The sequence below is a fragment of the Galleria mellonella genome, unplaced genomic scaffold (genome assembly GCF_026898425.1).
Source record: "Galleria mellonella isolate WM207_F2 unplaced genomic scaffold, CSIRO_AGI_GalMel_v1 utg83, whole genome shotgun sequence".
Lineage (NCBI taxonomy): Eukaryota > Metazoa > Arthropoda > Insecta > Lepidoptera > Pyralidae > Galleria > Galleria mellonella.
In genome coordinates, this window is record NW_026442162.1 from 4,986,286 (window position 1) to 5,004,134 (window position 17,849).

Consider the following 17,849-nt stretch of genomic DNA (forward strand, 5'->3'; position numbering starts at 1 on the left):
GTTTTAATATTAACTTATTTATGGTTTAGGTGGGACCATGTAAATTTCCAAGTAAAAAGATATTGCTAGACAAAATAGTTCTATTACTAATAAATTCCTTCCCCCTCCAGGCCTTCGCGAGGCATCGCATACCGTTACCAACTGGTGCATTAGTTCGGGCTTGTGGTCATTACCCAAGTTCCGGCCCAATCCTGGGATTATATGATATTATTCATTATACATGTACTTTGTTGTATTGTTTTTTGTTAAAATATTGAAGTTCCATCAAGAAGTCACAACACCAACAGTAAATTATATGTAAATAACAATATAAAATAACATACATACATACATATATATCTGTCGTGTCTCCCATTTAAAACAATGAAACGCCAAATGCTTCGATTCAAACAAACCTCTTTCGCTTCTTCCACATTCATCAATATTTTCATACAGGCTCGCCGGTTACGGGTACTTTTAATTTGGCCCTTCTTCAGCACGTCGCCTATTTGATCGACATACGTCCATCTAGGGCGGCCCCTACCGACATTCATTCTTGCTCGATAAATCTCTTTCGTAATTCTTCTTTCATCCATCCTCTCCAAATGATGACCAAACCAACGTAACATTCCTTTTTCGATTTTTGTCACTACATCGTCTTTCAAATAACAGGGAATATTTATTGGAAACAAAATATTATTTTCATACACCATAACAATGGAACGGATTTCCTGAAATTCTCACAAGAGAGGAGGGAGGTAATGGTTTCAGGTCGAGAGGTCAGCGTCTCTCGTAAAACATCACCTAGCCTAAATGATGTTAGATAGCAGCTGGCAAGCCAAGCGTGGCGACTACTGGTAAAACCTCCCTTATGGGGGGACGTCTATGTTCAGCGGTGAACAGTAACGGCTGATATAATAATAATAATAAGCCTTTATTGCTGAAAGTATTACATTTTACAAACATTTAACACTACAATTCTAATCGACTTTTCCAGCTTGTCCTTTGACATAGGCCTCCTCAAGATCCTTCCACTTTTCTCTATCTTTCGCTATTCTATACCACAACTTTCCTGCTGTCGACGTCCTATCTTTCTTGTTCCATATCTTGGATACCAGTCTGTGACTGATTGTGTCCATGTGTTATTTTGTCTGCTCATAATATCGTCATAGTCGTAGAATACTGACGGATCTTTATATGTAATATTTGTCAGATCCGTCAGTATTCTACGATTATGACGATATGTCCTGTCCACCTCCATTTGAGTTCTTTTACAGTTTTTATCACATCATTCAATTTTGTTTTTTTTTTTTTATGTAATCTATTGTTATTTTATCTCTTAATTTTATGTTTAAGATGCTTCTTGCGATGTTGTTCTGGCAGACACGTAATTTATTTAAAGATTTTTCTGTCAGATGGCTGATATCGTCATAGTCGTAGAATACTGACGAATCTATATATGTAATATTTGTCAGATCCGTCAGTATTCTACGATTATGACGATATAATAATATCTAATTTGACAGATAGTACAGGAGGCTTTAAATTTATTTTTGTTATTAATCCCATGATTCTTTGGGAAGATGGTAGATTTGTCCTACAAAGTCGGTTATCTTGATTTAAAAACCGAATTACTGATCTGTCTTTGGTAAGATGTCTATGGAATTAGAAAGAATATAATTTTAAAAAGTAAAAGGATACACTTGCAAGTAGTAGGAAATATTGAAGTTGATGTTAATTTATATAGAACAAAATCAACTTTTATAAAGGCAGTTCAAAAGGTTCAATTTTCCTTGTAGGACATTCCATTAAAAGCGCTTGATGGCTTTGATTTTGACTTCATTCTGTAGGAATACATATTCCTAAACACAATACATATTTATAAATAAACATTAATTTGTTTAGTATTTATTTATTGTATTCACCGACGAATTTTTTTTAATGGATGACAATGAAATGGTAACCAGGGTTACCAAAATTAATAATAATAATATAAAAAATTGTAGCTGTGTAAAGATAGGTTAGTCGCTAATGTCACACCAAGCTGAAACCCAATAACAGAAGGATGATCTGCTTCGAAAACTTCGAAACAGTATACCCTGTTACGTCCATGGTACTGCTCATGTCTATAGGCGACGGTTATCATTTTCCATCAGGTGGGCCGTCAGCTTGTTTGCCATTCTAAGTAGCATAAAAAAATACTATAACAGAGCCTCCGCCCGGCACACCTCTCTCCCGGCACGGCGTAAACGTTGAATTATGTATGCAATTAGTGACGTCATATGGATCAATCGGTTTAGGGAATGCCACCTCAAAATAGACTACAATGTTTACATATAATTCTACGCGACTGTACAAATCTCGGGCGACGTCACACACGGCACTAACCATCGTGAGGTAGGTATTAGTTGACCTATGAATCCGGTGCGAACCGCTCCCTTATCGGGGGTCGAGACCTGCCCCACGCGCCTCCCACACTGTAAGTTCTATATCGATATAATGAGTGTTTACAACAAAAACTTGCATGTTTGCATCATGCTGCTAACAATTCATAATCACACCAACTATTACTGGCTGGATGATTAGTTTTTTCTTTATGGGTGATAATGGAATGGTAACCCCACCCGCGCTATCGGTATACACCGGCGGGGCACCAGTGAAGGATAATACTCGTAGGTGAGGATGAAGCGGGTCAGTTAGTCCGTTGTGACGAATTCAACAAGAATTGTTCGACGGTTTCCAGAGGGAACTACGTGAAGGTCGACCTGATAGGGTGTATTGCTAGCAATGGGGCTGTCAAACTCCATTGCCAACAATCCCTTCCCTGGTTGATTAGCTGGATGATTAGTTTGAAAACAGTTTTCATTCTTTTTTTAAAGTGCCATCTCCTATTGGAGGTTGGCGATCATCATGGCGATCTTTATCTCGTCCACCAATATTTTGAAATTTTCATTTCGAACCATTGTCTTAAATTTTTTAACCAGAAGGTTCGGCGTCTTCCCGGTCTTCGGGAACCTTAGATCTTTCCCTGTATTATATTGTACTGTAGCTGCAGAATACTGTATTTTCTCTTCCGCATTATGTATTCTAGGTACAACAACTTGCGGCATTTTATTACGTTTTGTTCGTTACTAAATTTATACTAAACTAAATTTATAATCTTCTGTTAGTTTGACCATCTGAAGAGGATGGATGAAAGAAGAATAATAAAGAGATTTATGGAACATGAATGATGATGATGATGATGATGGAACATGGAGATGATGGTAGGGGTCGCCTTTTTATTTCTTTTTTAAAACTTTGTGTTCTCTCGTTAATTTTTATACGACAACTTTTTTGCTATATTAGTTTATTATATAATGAAATTTACTTTTTTTTTAATCTGATAAACTTTGAATGACTTTTACATAACCTTTTGGTCCATATTTAACTGAATGCCGTGATATTTTTATTACAATAAGTTTAGAGTCGCCGTGTCGTCCTTGCACAGATAGTGCCATTCCTTCCTTTCCCGTGGGTGTCGACTGAGACGACCAGGGGAACTTATGGTCTTTTTTTTATGCTATTTAGAATGGCAAACTAGCAGACGCCTCACCTGATGGAAAGTAGTAACCGTCGCCTATAGACACGAGCAGTATCATGAATATAACAGAGTATACTGTTTCGCTCATGATGCCCCCCATGTGTTGCCATTCCTGAGGACTCAGGTGTTATTTTTTTGTACTGTGAATTCACGGTCCCTTTTAAAACATAACCAAATGCAGACAGTATGGGTTTCTTTAAAAAGGGTATATTAAGGATTCCTCAGGGTTAGCAACGCGCACGTGACTACTTTAGTGTTGCAGGGGTCCAAAAGCTACATTGACCTTTTTGCCATCAGACGGGTTATATGTTTGTTTGCTACCTTTGTGGTATAAAAAAACTACGGTTGCCAACTTGTCTGCCAAGCGTGGCAACTACTGATAAACCCTTCCTTATGGATGAGTCTTATATTTAGCAGTGGACGGTTAACGGCTGATATAATGATGATGAAGTAGAAGTAGAAGTAGTATGAAGAAGAAGATGATCCTTTTTACCTGGAGCTGACTAAGGTTCTTATATATTTAGCAATTTTTCTGTAATGTTCCTTCTCCAATTACAATTATGACTATGATGCCAATACTTGAGAGAGGGGGAAAGGGATTGTTAGCAATGGAGACTGAAAATCCCATTGCTAGCAATATACCCAACCAAGTCGACCTCCTCGCGGTTCCCCCTGGAAACTATCATGGTTAATTCTTGATGATCATCATGATAGGCTAACTGGCCTGTTTTCATTCTCATCTATCACCCTTCACTGGTGCTCCGCCAGCGTATCTCGTTAGCGCAGGCGGGGTTACCATACCATTTTCACCCATCAGAAAAAAAATACTTGAAGAGAAACGTGCTGTTTTTTTTTATTTTATTTTATAACCTATATTTACAGTAATAAATCAGTACTGAACTATAATTAGCCGAGTGGGTATAGTAGTAAACAAGAGACGAACGTACAAACCGAGTAAACATCTTATCAAGAACACTGGCTCCGCGCGACATAGTGCGACCTTCTGACATGCCCTTACTAATGATACACGAAATTGATAGTGTGAGTAATTACACGCTAATGTTTGTAACTAAACCCAAACTACGTACTAAGCCATCTGGCGCCCGCCATATTGAGATTTATTGTGACAGTCGAAGTTTCTCGAACAGCAGACAGAGTGTTCTAACCTTCAGTAAGAGCAGGGGGTTTATAACAAACATTTTAGATCACGTTACTACAAACTGGCCTGTTTTGCTTATGACTTTTGTATAAACTTGCAGGTCAGCTCAATTTAATCTGTGAAGCTGTCAAATTCAAATCCAAACAATCTTTATTGTTAGCTTTTGTAATGTCTATCTATGGTACAATTTTTCTTTAAATATACTTGTTTACAAGCACTTTTAATCGTCTTTTTTTAAATTTACTGCAGGGTTTGTAGAGTTGTTATTTATTGAGAAAAGCCCGCAAGAAACTCAATTATTACGCTTTTAAATTTCTGTTAACATATATATATATATATATATATATATATATATATATATATATATATATATATATATATATATATATATATATATATATATATATATATTTAAATGATCACTAAGTCTAAAATTCCATTGTCATTAAAAAGCCCATGCACGATCGACTAACGTCATGCACGTCTGTCATTCAAGTAATCGTTTAGAGTGTTCTTTAGAGTGGCTTTGTTCAATAAGTGTTTTTTAATAACAGTTTTTGTCGTGTATTAAATGTTTATAGCTTTAGATTATATATTATTTTATTGCTCTGTTTATAATATCCTAGAAAAAAACAATCGTAGAAAATTTCAAGATTTGTTTATCAAATTTATCATTTTGAGATATACATATCTATTTGTTAATAAATAGTCTGTATATCTGTGATAAAAAATACTAGACAAAACAATTGATTGCAAACAAAAAAAAAAAAAAAACAGTCTCACATGGCGTTACTCACGTCACAGCCGTGAACTGCGCTCATGAATAAGGGCTCTTATTGAATTATAAAGAATAAATATATTTTTCTCAAACATGCTTGGAAATGTGAGCATTATTTTGACAATCTTCTTGGAGATAAATCAAACTTGCCGTACTGGCCAGATACATGCGAGCAGCTGTCGGCAAAAGTTGTATGAAAATCCATATCTGTCGTATTTTGCGGCCAGATAAATTACTATGTAAACTAATATCTGTCCTGTAATTTAAAAATGGAATGATCTTTAACTTCGAAACATGGCTACCAAGGAGGTAACTAATACAAGGTTTTATTTAAATTTCGAACTGGCTTGCAAATAGAAAACTGTTTATTGAAAAAAAAACACAAAGAACATTATGGCGCGTGAAAAATTATTATTGTTCGTTATGCGTCATAGAACTTAAAAAGTAAAATTGTGTTTTTGATTTCCGCGCATTGTTTGAGAAAAGTACTCACATATGTGTGCCTCGGCTACGCCTCGGCCCACATTTGCACGTTCGTCCATCAATGCCTCAGTTGTTGGCCACTGCAGTAATGTACTATTTATATAATCGCTATTGGGTTAATATATAGATATTGTAACTGCAATATATATAGGTATTGCAATACATTATCCACGCTTACAGGAAACGTGAGGTACTTCTAGTTAGCAGTGATGATTATGTTGACGTAAATGAATCTCAGAAATAAACATGGCGTACCCAAAATTGATGGCTTCTGAAATGTATTCAATTAACTCTGAAAGGATAATGTTACATAGAGTTCATTCTCCTCGTTGGTCCCATTGTATTTCCATTGTTCAATTCCAAACAACCACTAATTAGTAAATCGTCCATTAATGTTTCTTGCTATCTACATTGTTTTCATTTATTGATTTTTTTTTGTAATTTAAGAAACAATATAACCGGAAATATTTAATTAATTAAAAAAATATTAATATATAGACAGACAGATCGTTTACCATCAGACGGGCTGTATGCTTGTTTGTCACGTTTGTGGTATAAAAAAATATATAATTCCTGTTTCAATAGACATAAAATAAATACAAAAGTTAAGTTCGACTAAAGATGGACTAAAAATAGCCGTGTCGTTCCGGATAGAATGGGCCATTCCTACTTTTCCCATGGGTGTCGTAAGAGACGACTAAGTGTCGAGGGATGGGCAGCAGAGTCCTTCTTAATTCATTTATTTTAACTGCGGTTAATTAAGTTTAACTGCGTGGTTGACAATACCTAATGCGGATGCTAATACAGTATTCAGCAGTGGACAGTTAACGTCTAATATGGTATGTTCATTTGTAGATTTATATATATATATATATATATATATATATATATATATATATATATATATATATATATATATATATATATATATATACCACCACCAATAACACTTTCCATCAGCTTGTTTGCCATTTTAAGTTGTATAAAAAAAAACAATTCATATAGATATTGTAAATGTGGATAGAATAACGCATAAAATACATTTTATATTATAATCAGTATTAATAGACGATATAAAGAGTCATAGAGCGCGCAGTCAGGCTCGTGCTTGCACCGTCGCTCATGATTAAGGATCACGAATCGATTCCGAAACTATTCGTGCTTTTGCTTTGTGCGCTATGTATTTTGTTATTATTTTTTGTTTTTTTTTTGTACATGTATCTTTTTTTATCTTTCTTCACTGTGCATTTATGTCTATTGTTGTTTGTGTGCTGTAAGTAATGCAAATAAATTATTTATCTATCTATCTTTTTCGATCTAATTACACATAAGTTAAACCAGTAGGTAGTGGGGGAAAGGGATTGTTAGCAATGGAGTTTGACAGTCCCATTGCTAGCAATATGCCTTATTAGATCGACCTCCATGTGGTTTCCCCTGGAAACCATCGTGAACAATTCTTATTGAATTAGTCACAATGGGCCTACTTCATCCTTACCTATCATCCTTCACTGGTGCCCCGCCGGTGTATACCGATAGCGCGGGTGGGGTTACCATTCCATTATCATCCATTAAAAAAAAAAACCGGTAGGTAGTACGAGTATATCCATTTTACTTAAAAAATTTTCTGATTGCACTAAATTAAGTCTTTAATATAAATAACAAGTTTATGCGTAAATAAAGATATTCACGACTAGCGGCCCGTCCCGGCGTCGCACGGGTGGACATTTTTACATTTTAAAAAGTGGCTATTAAGGCTGCACACGCGACAGAAGCTTAAAAATGGAGTAACTTCTCCCGTTTTCCTAACATTTCCCTTCACTGCTCTGCTCCTATTGATCGTAGCGTGGTGAAAAGTATACTGTAACCTGCTCAGGAGTATGAAGAATAATTGTACCAAGTTTCGTTAAAATACGTCGAGTAGTTTTAGTTTCTATAACGGACATACAGATAGACAGACAAAAATTTTACTGATTGCATTTTTGGCATCAGTATCGATCACTTATCACCCGCTGATAGTTATTTTGGAAATATATTTCATGTACAGAATTGACCTCTCTACAGATTTATAATAAATATAGAAGAAGATAAATATAACCGTGATATTACATTAAACAAACTTATTTTTTTTCATACTTAGCAAGTTATCAATTCTCTCCCAATTAACGAGCTGTTTGTGAAGTAATTTTTATTCCAATATAACATGTTACCATGTGACTTCTTTATCGAGTCATAGACTTTATTACACTAGACAGAGCAAACCATTGTTTTACATTTTTTTTTTATGAGTGATAATGGAATGGTAACCCCACCCGCGCTATCGGTATACACCGGCGGGGCACCAGTGAAAGATGATAGGTGAGGATGAAGCAGGCCAGTTAGCCCATCGTGACGAATTCAACAAGAATTGTTCACGATGGTTTCCAGGGGGAACCACGTGGAGGTCGACCTGATAGGGCTGATATTGCTAACAATGGGGCTGTCAAACTCCATTGTTAACAACCCCTTTACCCCCCAATGTTTTACATTGAAAATGTTTTTCTTTTCAAGTTATTTTTATCTTGTAATAAAAAAATAAATATTCGTAATTATTAAAACTGTTAATTTTGTTATATTATATATATATATATATATATATATATATATATATATATATATATATATATATATATATATATATATATATATATATATATATATATATATATATATATATATATATATATATATATATATATATATATATATATATATATATATATATTAGCTATTCTTACGTAAGCAGAGAGTTATTGGAGTACAACATTTGATGATGTTTTATGTAATATTTATTTTATTAATATATTTAATTTGTATTGTATTGTTTTACTATAAATAAATAAATAAAAGCACACACCTAATTCTGAATACAACAATATGTTTATTTATTAGTATAAATACCAGAGGGAGACTTTGTACTAAAGTGGATTGCTTGGGTACCTCTGTCCCATTCGTGTTTCAACCGTGAAGCAGTTGTGTTTGCATGGCTGTGTTTCGGTTTGAAGGGTGGGATATGGCGTGAATTTACTGGGTACAGAGGAATAACACCTGGAGTCCTCAGGAATGGCAACGCATGGGGGCTATCAGGGGCAAAACAGTATATTCTGTTATGTCCATGGTACTGCTCATATCTATAGGCGACGGTTACTACTTTCCATCAGGTGGGCCGTCAGCTTGTTTGCCATTCTAAGCTGTATAAATAAAATAAAAATAAATAAATAAAAAATACTAGTTTTTATTCTCGGTTTTGCTGTGGGATTGGAATGTTGTTACATCGATCCACCAAGACAAAGGTAGCCTACGTCCTTCTCCGTCTTAAAGATTGAATTAATACCAAATTACCAAGCAAACAAATAAACTTAGTTTCACATTTATTATATTAGTAAGTACCTACTTAATGTATAATAGTAGCCGTGTGGTCCCGCCATAGAATGAGCCACCCGTTCCTTTCCCGTGGCTGTCGTAAGAGTGGAAGAAGGGAGTTTATGGTCAATGAGCAGCAGGCAATTTAAAGCATTGAATTTAAGAATAATAATCTTTTATCTTATTTTTTTGTTTAGACGTAGCCGTAGATTCGTAGCGTGTGTGCAAATGCGTAGCGCTACGTCGCTACGTTGCAAGCATTCATTTTTAATATTGTCATAGGCGTATTTAAGGTGCGCACTTGAAGCTTTCAGTCATGAGAAAAGACTTGTCTAGGAGCACTTGTTTGCCTTTTTAAGGGGTCATGCTCCCCCCCCCCCCCCTTAAACAAATCCAAATAAACTAACCGCAATTACGTAAATGAGTATTATTAAGGAAATCATACACGCGAGGAGGTCGACCTGGTTGGGTATATTGCTAGCAATGGGATTCTCAGTCTCCATTACTAACAATCCCTTTTCCCCCTGCAGTTGAGTAGTCACACGAGATAAATTTCATAATGAAATATTCGTGTAATAATTAACTTAAATTAGGCAAGAAAGGTCATACTGAGGTCTTATGATAAATTGTAGTAGGCAACGTAAAGCCGCCGCTTTGGCACAATATTTTTAGCATTTTTAACAATTTCAATATGGCTATATTTGTATTTATTTTTTTAGAACACAGGGGGCAATCGAGCATGCTGCTCACCTGATAGTAAGTGACTACCGCCGCCCTTGAACACCCACAACACCTACGGCATAGCAAGTGTGCTGCCGGCCTTTTAAAAAGGAATATGCTCTTTTCTTGAAGGTTATGTTGTCGTATCGGTTCGGAAATACTGCTGCTGGAAGTCGATTCCAAAGAGTGGTTGTGCGTGGAAGAAAGTGCCTTGAAAAACGCACGGTGGAAGTCCGTCACTTGCCATTTTTAAATTATTCCTAAAATAGTTTTTTTTTTTTAAATTTTAATGAATACTTTTTGTAGTTATGTCACGCGATAACGTCTCTAATATTGAGCAGATTTTTATAACGTTTATATAAGATATAAGAATTATAAAAATTCTATTATTTATATATATAACATATGGTTAGCTGTGTAGTCCTGGCATAGAATATAATAGGCTATCTTTTTCTTTCCCGTGGATGCCGTTAGAGGCGACTAAGGAAACTTTTATGGTCGAGGAATGGGCAGCTGCTTTACTGCAGTTACCAGCCCGTCTGCCAAGCGTGGCAACTGCTGGCAAAACGTCTCTTATGAGGGGGGTATATGTTCAGCAGTGGCTAATACGATATGATGATTGGTTTTTTTTCAGCGTCAGAAGAATCCTTAACCCATCTTTGCATGATTTTTTTATTGGTGAAATAAATCCTGGTGATATAATTCATGTTCAAAATTAAAGGAAAAATGGTTAAAAAAATAAATTTGACAGCTATGGTTTTTTTTCTGCAATTGGCATTAAAAAGATGTCCAGACACGATCAACTTACAGTGAACTTGGTGTTTTATATAATTTTTGGGCATTCAATGTTATGATGGAAATTTCCACCATTATGCAAAGAAGGGTTAAAAAACAAATCACCATTGCCGTAGTAAGACTATTAATAGACGTAAAAAAAGTCTATAAATAAAAATAATTCGGCCAATCACCACGTTACGGGCTCGTGTAGAGGGGCGGATGGAAATAGCCTTGCAGATATGCCAACCCTCATACAAATCAATGTGGCTAACTTTGCAACAGTGCAGTAGGGCTGTCTCTCGCAAATTTAAATTTAATTTAAATTTGATAATATGTTATTTCGCCGTGTGAAATTTATCAGATAATAAAAATAATATAATATGTATATAATATACCTACTTGATGATAAATAAATAAGTCCATACATAATTACAGGGCTGCTAATTTATTGCTAGAATAAAAATATTTAATTTAAGGGAACATGGTATTGAAAATAAGGAATGATATGTGAACCTTTATATAGACTCTATATTATTGTATTGTACCGTCATGTCATCATCATTATACCAGATTTTAACTGTTCACTGTTGCCAGTAGTTGCCACGCTTGACAGTGTTGGCAATCGCAGTTTTTTTTTAATGGATGATAATGGAATGGTAACCCCACCCGCGCTGTCGGTATACACCGGCGGGGCACCAGTGAAGGATGACAGGTGAGGATGAAGCAGGTCAGTTAGCGTCGTGTCGAATTCAACAAGAATTGTTCAAGTTGGTTTCCAGGGGAAACCACGTGGAGGCCGGCCTAATAAGGCATATTGCTAGCAATGGGGCTGTCAAACTCCATTGCTAATAATCCCTTTCCACCCCTGGCAACCGCAGTTAGGCTCTGATGTTTTAGTAGGGACGCTGCTGCCCATCGCTCGACCATTAAATTTCTTTAGTCGCCTCTTACGGTGCTCATGGGAAAAAAAGTTTATGATTCTATGCCGGGACCACACAGCTATATAGTAATTGTATTGTACCATAGTAATTGTATAATATAAATACGCTAACCTAGTTAGATCAACATATTTTTAAACTTTCAATTCAAATATAAGGATAATCCAATTAGTGACAACCCTAGACAGTGGCCTCTTTTTAGTAGGCTTAATTTGGAACTGCGGGAATACAGTATTAACTTTGACGTCATGAAAAAAGATGTTTATAAAAATAAATTTATTTATTTATATGACATAAAAGGTATATTTATGACTATAATCCTTAAGGGGATAGTCAGAAGTATTATTGGTGTGTGTTGTTGTTATATAAGATAATGTAACTTTCATGCAGAAGAAGCATGAAAGTAAGATAAATGCTGTAGAGATGAGAGCTTTGAGAAGTATGTGTGGTATTACATTAAAAGATAGAGTAAGAAACAGTGTAATTAGAGGGAAGTGTGGACTGAAAGACGATGTAGTGACAAAAATCGAAAAAGGAATGTTGCGTTGGTTTGGTCGTTTGAAAGGATGGGTGAAAGAAGAATTACGAAAGAGATTTATCGAGCAAGAATGAATGGAGATGTCGGTAGGGGCCACCCTAGACAGACGTATGTTGACCAAATAGGCGACGTGCTGAAGAAGGGCCAAATTAAAAGTACCCGTAACCGGCGAGCGTGTATGAAAAGATTGATGAATGTGGAAGAAGCGAAAGAGGTTTGTTTGAATCGAAGCATTTGGCGTTCCATTGTTACTGCCTACCCTAATGGGAAACAGTCGTGACATGTATGTATGTATGTTTATGAAGGTATTAGGTACGTAATTATCATTTAAGTATATACTACAATATAAGACCGGATTCATGAAGAGTTTCAATGGGAATGATATATGGGAAGTACTTAGTAAGAAGCAGGCAACGCCGCGGCAAACAGCTTGTAAAGAATAAATACATAAATAATATAATAGTTAATGTTACTTAACAAAGATTTCGCGTATTTTAAATCAACATTTTAAATAAAATCAAAGCCCTTCCTAATTTCTAGAAAATTCTGTGTGTTTTTCAGAAAATTATCTCAATCGGAAACCGATATGTATGTATTTGATAAATAACCGGTTATAGATAACTTCATATCACATAGGTGTGCTTGAGTGTACATACCTAAGTTTCGTACACAAGTAAGTGTAACAACTTAATCAATGTTGTGACATGTTAATAATATAATCTTAATCTTATCGCGTTATCACATGACGCCTAATGACGGATATGGAAGCTGCGCACGCGCTGGCAGCGTGATGGAATAGTTCACGTATGCCGATTGACATGTCGTGTCAATAAATGAATGACACAACACTTTCAATGAATGACGCAAGAATAAAAACTTTCATTTTAAGTGATTGCATGAACAAGGAAGTTCGCGATTTGGTCGTATTTTTTTTTATGGTTGTTACCTTATAACCCCGGGGGAAAGGGATCGTTAGTGATGCGGGTTACCAGTCCCATTGCTAGCAATATACCCTGTCAGGTCGACCTCCACGCGGTTCCCCCTGGAAACCATCGTGCCGAGTTCCAGGTGTTTTCATCACGATGGGCTGACTGACCTGCCTTTTTTCATTATTCACCTATTACCCCTCACTGGTGCCCCGCCAGCGTATACCGTTAGCGCAGGCGGGGTCAGACTTGTTCTTAAACATTCCAAATTCAAATTGTTATTTTTTTATTATTATTCCATTAACAAAATGTCCATACGAAGATATACGAAGGTTGAAGTAAAAAAGTTTGTAAGTTAAACCGGTAGTGATTACATTTAAACTAAAGATGTTATTTGTTGTGTGTCCGAACTGTGTCAAAATCAAACAGGCAAATTATATTCGGTAATAAAGGTGCAGGTATTTCGAGGGTGTGGCTCTAACAGTGGAACAATAAGCAATGGAAATGCGTTATGAGAGCATAATAGCTCTATTGTCTTATTTATAAATTGGTACAATTAAATAAAATTGTTTACCACAAGAAAACTTACTTCAATTGTGACAAAATCAGTTGTTTTGATTTAAAAGTAAACCACTTTGATAAGATTTCAATGGGACCAGTGTTCAATACGAACAAAAATATAGTAATTCTAACTATTTTACAATTGTAAAATACTTTTTTGTTTTTCTTTTGTTTTATTGAATATGTGTTTTGTTTTTTTTTTCTCTAATCACTTCATTCCATATATCCGTCTTTTCGCAGTTGGTTAAAAATAGTTATCATTTTCACAGTACGATAAATGCTAAACGGAGCGTGGGAGCGGCACTTAATCTTATCTGTAAAATTTAACAAAGCTTTATCGTAAAACACTTAATACTTAATTTACAAGCATTATTAATTAGATAATTTTTACAGGCCTCCTTTACCTTTGTTATTTTTTTACCTTCATTCTTTATTATTATATGTATGCAATACCTATATATAAGTTTACGTAATATATCTTTATATTTATTTATTTATAGGATTACCAACATAAGATACAGTTAAACATTTCAATACAATACACTGGTAGATTAGATCTAACTGTTCTTACATTTATAGGCGACCACAGCATGCCTTGTGTTTGATAAACATTAAAATAGAATTAAATTATTAAATGTCATTAAATAAGTAAAAATATTAACAATATGAATAATAACATAATATAAATAATGGAAATTGTAATGTAATTATTTTAAATATATATTGCATGGTTAGACGTGTAGTTCCGGCATAGAATAGGCCACCCCGTTCTTTGTCATGGGTGTCGTATGAGGCGACTAAGGAAGAACGAGGGATAGGCGGCTACGTCTCTCTTAAAACATTTATAAAGCCTAACTACAGTTGCCAATCCGCCTATCAAGCGTGGCAAATGCTGGTAAAACTTATGTTCAGCAGTGGACAGTTACAGGCTGATATAGATAGGTAAGATAGGTAAGATAGGTAATTTATTTGCATAACTTACAGCACACAAACAAAAGACACAAAAGCAATGTGAAAAAAGATAAAAAAGATACATGTACAAAAGATTAAAAAAAAAAACCAAAAACATAATCAGAATGCATAATAAAATTTTTTTTGCTTTGCCCTAAAAAGAGCAAAACACTGATATTCTGTTGTGGCCAAAATGAGCCGCGATATACCACGGAAATATAGATCAAATACATAGTGTGCGTTCGTTATACTCGCTATTTAGAAGAAGGGTAGTCAGAAGTAATTTCTCTCAGTTTCAAGCACTCAAAACATAATGAATACCTGAATTATACAAATACAACTAGTTACATAAAAGCATATTAAAGAGGCAACAGCATATATGACGATAATATTAACGGTTATTAAATAATATTATAAACATCATTGATATATTTAGTAGTAGCCAGCCAGAGATATTGGAAACGGCTCAGAAATATTTAGAGTCGGGTTAAATACATTTATTATAACTTTGCATGTTAGCACACTAGATTTATAACATTGATTTGGCTTTTGCTGTTATAATGTTATAATTATTTTTAATGAATAAATAAATAAATAAAATATGTGTGTGTTGTCAGTGATAATTTATGGAACCGAAACATAGTTCTACACGATTTTGTACTACCCCTCACTAGATGGAGTGAACCTGAAATGCATTGCAGGAGTCAGTGGATGCAGGTGGCTCAGGACCGTTCTTTATGGCAGTCTATGGGAAAGGTTTATGTCCAGCAGTGGACGGATAATGGCTGAAATAATGATGATGATGATATTGATGACTGTGTGATATATAAAAAATGGAATCGGATTGATAACCTAATTTTTTAAACCGGTCAAAATATAATAAGAGTAAGAAGAAATTTAGGTAGATATTTTTGAAATATGTAACATATTTCAAAAATTTTGACATTCCACATTGTATACAGGTACGTCGCAAAATGTAAATGTCTCAAAATATAGGGAGGTCAAAAAGGACCTAAAAAGTATGAATCTCTAAAATGTACATTCTTCTCAAAACGCAAGTACGTGCCGAAACGTTAGGAGACGTCCCAAAGCGTACTACGTCACAATACAGTATTTCTAAGTAAATGACAAATGAATCTATCGACCGATTACTTTTAAATAGAACTAGAAATAGAACGAGATAACAAGGTGCAACTGGGGGGAGAGGGATTGTTAGTAACGGAGACGTAATTTCCCAATTTCTAACAATATATCTGTCAGGTCGGCCTCCACGCCATTACCCCTGGAAACTATCGTGGTTTCTACTTTATCATATCTCACAGCATATACTGATCACCACATTATCACCCATTTAAAAAAAAATAAGATTCGACGGCTTGTTCCTTGTCATGTGTTTTTTGATGAAATATTTACACTGAAACTTGGTTAACTGGGACCTTTTTTTTTAACATCTGAAAAATGCTTTATGCAGACCCATACACCTTGTAGGGGGTGAATGGGTACTATGGGAATCCCCCCGTAAGATGGGAGTGTACCAACCAAAAACCAGACAATATACCCTCGAGGTGCCATATGTCGGAGACATGGGTTCGCTTTCGTACTCACCACATCTCCGACGGCAGCGACCCGCCCCCTATGATAAGAGCAGGTCTCCTCTCTCAAGATAGGGTGATAGATAGGGTACCCTACCACTCGGGGGATGCGCCGGTATATTAGTAACCGGATAATTGAGAAACCTCCATAACTGGAACTCATGCTGAGATCCCAACACTTTGGCACTGAATTACCTCTGTGAATGGTACAAAGCAAACCTCTATATCTGGGATACGTTCTTTCGACTTTATACTCATAGTTACCTCTATAAATGAGACAGCGAGTGAATTTTATATGCATTAACCTCTGTAACTGAGACAACATCAATTTATCACCTCTCTAACTTGGGCTATTTTGCATTTAAATTTGTTACTTAAGTACTTATTCTTATTCTACCCGCAAATTCCGCACTTAACTAATTATGAGCCTCAATGACCTTCAGTTTTAGTTTTGCTTTACTATCATATAGTCGTTTATCTGTATGATAGTAAAGCAAATGTAAAAAAATGTGTTATCAGATCAAATTGTTATCAGTACGTGAAAAATTTAAGTTAATATCCGTTTATAAATGTGAGAAGACATGGTATGAAGTTTGTGTCGAATTTAACGTTCCAACTTAACTCTAATGTAACTCTTTGTAGAATAATTTAGAATAAAGATAAAATTCAATCACATTGTTTTGAAGGTCATGGAAAACTGTAACGTGTACTTTTAACAGAGGAACCCTCAGTACATAAGACAGATATGTCTTTATACTTGGATATCTGAGATACTGCCTAAGTGAAATACCTCTATAAGTGAGACAAATTTACAGGTCCCTTAATGTCTCACTTAACTAGGTTTCACTGATTTTTTTTTATACTACTGAGGTGGCAAACAAGCATACGGCCCACCTGATAGTAAGCGGTTAACGTAGCCTATGAACGCCTATAATACCATGAGTATTACGCGTTGCCGACCCTGAAGAAACCTCTTTTACCCCCCTTTTGAAGAACCCCATACTGCAGTCTCTTGGGAAAATTTTGGCAGAGAGCTTATTCCATAATCTGAGTGTTCGTGGGAGAAAACATCCCTAAAACCGCTTTGTACGTGACCATTTAGGCTGTAGGGTATGAGGGTGAACTCCCTGCCGATGGTGAGCCGTACGATGGTAGAAAGTGGCTGTGGGCATCATATTGAACGATTCCTCTGAGCACAATCCGTTGTACAAGCGTTAGAACACGCAGAGTGAGGCAAGATCTCTCCAATACTTCTGTATCTACGAAATACTGCCGATAGATTTGTTTATTATTTGCCCAGGGGCCGGAAGGTACGTTAAAATCGTCTAGTGTCCTCGCGTGACTGCCTACGTGCCTCGGAATCCGTGCGCGCATCTATTTATCTTTATTTCCCTTATAAACCTTGCTACGGTACAAAACAAAACAAAAGGTCGGGGCGTTTTTGTTATCGATTCAATTGGTTTGT